Genomic DNA, 4,668 nt, shown 5'->3' with positions numbered 1-4,668 from the left:
ATGGGAATTCTAATGAAAATCCTTACAAGCATCTTGATGAATTCTTTGAGATCTGTTCCATCATCCGAATACACAATTTCGTTGATGATGCCCTCCATTTAATGCTTTTCCCATTCTCTCTAAAGGATAAGGTCAAACATTGGCTAACATTCTTAGATTCGAACTCAGTGACCAGCTGGGCCATCATGCAGCATGAGTTCTTAAATAAGTACTTCCTAATTAAGAAGACTAATCAGCTTAGGAGAGTCATCACCAGTTTCTCACAATTGTATAGGGAACTATTTTTCGCAACCTGGGAGCGCTTTAGGGACCTCTTATGTAAATGCCCACACCATTAGGTCCCTAAGTGGCAATTGGTTTCAACCTTCTACGATGGATTAGTTGAGCGAGATAGATCAATGATATATGCATTGTGTGGAGGTACTTTCCTCACTAAACATGAGAATGGGGCTTGGTTTCTCTATGAGAACCTCATTGAGAATTCTCAGTAGCATACTGTTATTGCCTGTAGACCATTCGAACCCTCCACTTCCAAATCCAAAGGAGTTTATGAGCTAGCCATAGGCCATGACGTAGCACCCACACTGCACACAGTAGTTCAAAATCTAGAACAATTCTTGTCCTTAAGAGAGCAACCACAGCCAACAGCATGTGTAGAGGTGTGTGCCATCTATTCTGATTCTTCACACACTTGCTATAATTGCCTCTATGCGCCTTCCCAGCTTAAGTTTGTGCAGGAACAAGTTCAGGCTATCCACAATTGGTACGATAGGCCATCCATTGACCCATATTCAAAGATGTACAATCTTGGATGGAAATGGCATCCTAACTTCACCTGGAGGCCACAAGCTCCTGGTTTTCAAGCACGAAGACCTCAAATAACACCCACTGCTCCACCTCCTCACCCATACCAAAATCCTCCCACTCTTGCCCCCTAACCTTCATCATTTCAACAACCATCTCCGCCTTAACCTAAGTATGATTTTTTTCAGCAAACTGTGTTGAAAACCCTCAAGTGCATAAAGGCTGATCACCATGTAAACTGCCAATTACTCCACTCTCACTCCCAATCTATTGCCAAGCTAGAAGCAACTATGGGGCAACTAGCTACTTCTTTGAGCAGGAGAGATGAGAGTAAGTTTCTGAGCCAGCCTCTAGTGAACCCTAAGGGTCAATATAGGGTATAATGCGAACCGGCTACTGGAACTTCACCGTATAATGCACAAGCCTAGGCTGTAACCACTTTTCGAAGTGGTAGGGAAATAAATAATAAGGTCGGGAGAAATTAAACCAAGAAAAGGGTAAGGAAAAGACAAGGGAAGAACCAGAAGAAGAACCATGTAATCATCCTTCTCCTAGTCTAGTAGCTGATACCGAGACACTTGCCCTCCGCAAATATGGAGCACTTTCCTATTATATTCCTACAGCTCCTTACCCTGCAGCTCTTCATGCACCTTTTAAGTCTAAGAAGGAGAACACCACAGAGTCCATATGGACACATTCTAACAAGTTAAGGTCAATATTCCTATTTTTAGATTTCATTAAGCAAGTACCTGCATATGCCAAGTTCCTCAAGGACTTGTGCATAAAAAAAGCAAAAATTAAGGGCATATGAATAAACAAATTAGGCTAGCCAAGCATGTGAGCTTAATTCTTTTAGGTCACCTTCCTCCTAAATTGAAAGACCCTGGCGCTCCAACTATTTCATGTGTAATCAGAGATCACACTATTAATAGGGCCTTTTTAGATTTGGGAGCAAGTGTGAACCTCCTTCCATACTTAATTTTTAAGCAATTTAACTTGGGAGAGCTGAAGCCCACCCCAGTCACCTTGAGTTTTGCTGATCGATCAGTTAAAATGCCCTAGGGTGTGATAGAGCATCTCTTGGTCAAGATCGAGGAGTTCTATTATCCTATTGACTTTATAGTCTTAGATATGGGACCTTCAGACCCAACCAAGGACCAAATATCTGTCCTATTAGGACGACCCTTCTTAGCCACGGCTTCATCTGCACTCAATGTAGGTCGAGGATTATGGACGTGTCCTTTGGCAACATGTAGCTCCAACTGAATGTATTCCATGCTTCCCAACATCCACCCGATGATGTCCAAGCTATGGACGTTGACATGATTAATGAGTGTGTTGAAGAAGTGGCTCCCTCAATTCTATAGAGGGGCCCTTTAGAGAATGCACTTTAGCTAGAAAAACACCTCTATCTCTGGGCTGGAGGACCTGTATGAAAAAAAAATTGCAATCCATTATTCAGCTTCTAGTTTAGAGGGACAACTATGGGTAAGCGTGAACTACTTTAATAAAGAAATGGTGGAAGACACTCTTAACTTTGAACCAGGGTGAAGTCAACATGAGCTTTAGTGCATCTAGTTGAAGACAATAAACTTAGCGCTTCCAAGAGGCAACCCAAGTATTTTTCTTTCTTTTTGAGTCCTTAGATTGTACATATTAGTGTAAATTGGGTTTAAAGTCAATGGATTAGGTTTTCAGTAGTTAATGGTGTGACTAGGGCGCGACTAGCACACACATGTGTGACCTGGTCAACTCCCTACAAGTCTGCTGAGCTTCCAAAGTCCTGAGAAGTTCGACCAAGGGTGTGACTATCTTCTCTATGGCGTGACCTGGTTGAGTCTCTGAATTTATTTGGACTTGTAAAGTACCGAGAGGTTCAACCATGAGTGCGACCAACACTGAGCTGGGCATGACCTGGTCGGGAATCAATAGTCCTATTTAAGTGAAGGGTGTGATCAAAAGCGACCAGCATTAGAGCTAGTGCAACTTGTTTGAGAATATAAAAAGTTGTTAAAACCTGTTTTCCCTCGTTATCCTTCACCTCCTGAATTCCCTCCCCCTCAGTCGATCCTCATCGCACCCACTCCGAACCTCATCACTTAAGCTTCCTCCATTACTCCGATGAGCCTCCGGCTACCACTCTGATGAACCCTAGCTCCAAAAGCAACTTCTTTTGTGCGAAGCTCCTATATAGTAATGCGTCTAGGGTTTTAGTCCATTGGTATTCCTATTCTTTTACCCTGCCTTTCTTTCATTATCTTCAATCGCCTTATATCCTGCTTCACTTCCTCTTCACTTCACCCATTCTCCAGTGCTTCAAAAATGCCTCACCATCCAGCATCCCAACCCCAGTCTTCCCAAACCCCCACCAAGCATAAAAGGGCTTCTGTTCAGTTTTGAGATAAGCCATCCTCCAGGTCAGAGCCTACGCCGACCATACTAGCTTTATCAAGGAGTCAGGCAGCCCAAATAGAACCAGAAAAAGAAAATAAGAAGGCAAGTCGTTCAAAGATTGACCCTTGATGATTATGATTTCTAATCCTTGTATCGGTTCCAGCTGGAGGAGAGCCAAGCTCATACCCAGGGGAAATGTTGTATAGATATTTTAAAGACAAAGAAATTTGACCACTACATGATACTGCCAGCCACTTCCTACCATCCCAAGCTGATTTCGTAATTCTATTAGAATATGCACCACAATCTAGAGACAAGAATATAGACGGCTGTAGTTGAAGGCATTAAGGTTTAGCTTACCCCTGCCTTGATTGAGAGGGCATGGCCCCACCCAGAGGTCGACACCACACCATAGGAAGCACTCAACTCTTTAGATGTCCACCACATCATTACGAATATGTTCCACAGTCAATACTATGATGGTGGTTGTAGTAACCGAGAAAAAAAAAATTTTTAAATAAATAATAAAAATAATAAAATAAAATAAATGAATTAAAATAAACAAGTAAAATGAATAGTATGATAAGGACAAAAAAAAAATGTATATATATATAAGTAAGTAACTATGATATTATATATATAATACCATAAGCTTCTTCAAGAAGCTTTGAAAACTCAAAAAAAATCCAATTTGAATTGGATTCTTTTTGGTGTTGCGGTCAGTGCACTCTCACACTCTCTCTCGCTCTCTCTCTCTCTCTCTCTCTCTCTCTCTCTCTCTCTCTCTCTCTCTCTCTCTCTCTCTCTCTCTCTCTCCTACGACTCTCTCTCTCTCTTCAATTCCGGGCCAGTTTTATGCCGGACCGACAAACCGAAGCCACCACGACGCTCCTGGCGAAGTTCTCTACAAGTTTGCCAGAGCGGATCGTCAGGGAAACGAAGTTGGATTTCATCCCAAATCCAAGGTAAGGCTTTATATTCAATATTTGGATTTTTGACAGTTGAAGAAAGTGATATACGCGTAAAAATACTGAACTTTAATACTGGAAATTTTCAGTTCCAGGGGTGTTGATTGGGAACGTTGGGAATCATCCCTAAGTTGAGGTAAGACTTTTTAAGTCGAATTTGACTTAGTGGTAGTTATAGAAAATGTTGTACGTACAAAAATACTAAACTTTAATTCTGCGAGTTTTCATTTTTAGGGTGTTGAGTTGAGAACCTTGTGGGTACGGGGAAGATTTTCTTAGGGGCTTTTCAGGAATCAGGTAAGGGGATAAACTAAGCTAGTTTTGTTTTGAGAAAATGCATGTATATATATGTAGCATCTAGTTTCAGGAAAAATAAATATATTTATATATATGATTTATATTTGGAAAATACTGTTTAAATGATAATATGTTGAATACGTGGAAAATTTGTTTAGTGTGGCATGAGTATAAAAATATTGTGAAATACTATTTTTTTTTTTGG

General features: G+C 40.9%; 1 non-coding gene across 1 annotated transcript; it reads right to left on the bottom strand.

Annotated features, from left to right (window-relative positions):
* Positions 1–234: 234 nt before the first annotated feature.
* On the bottom strand, positions 235–340 carry LOC131161140 (small nucleolar RNA R71). Its single transcript, XR_009138297.1, has one exon. It is a non-coding gene; the product is annotated as a small nucleolar RNA R71 (small nucleolar RNA).
* Between the last annotated feature and the right edge of the window lie 4,328 nt (positions 341–4,668).

The sequence above is a fragment of the Malania oleifera genome, chromosome 7 (assembly GCF_029873635.1).
Source record: "Malania oleifera isolate guangnan ecotype guangnan chromosome 7, ASM2987363v1, whole genome shotgun sequence".
Lineage (NCBI taxonomy): Eukaryota > Viridiplantae > Streptophyta > Magnoliopsida > Santalales > Ximeniaceae > Malania > Malania oleifera.
The sequence above is the reverse complement of the archived record's forward strand: the minus strand, read 5'-3'. Positions and strand labels throughout refer to the sequence as shown.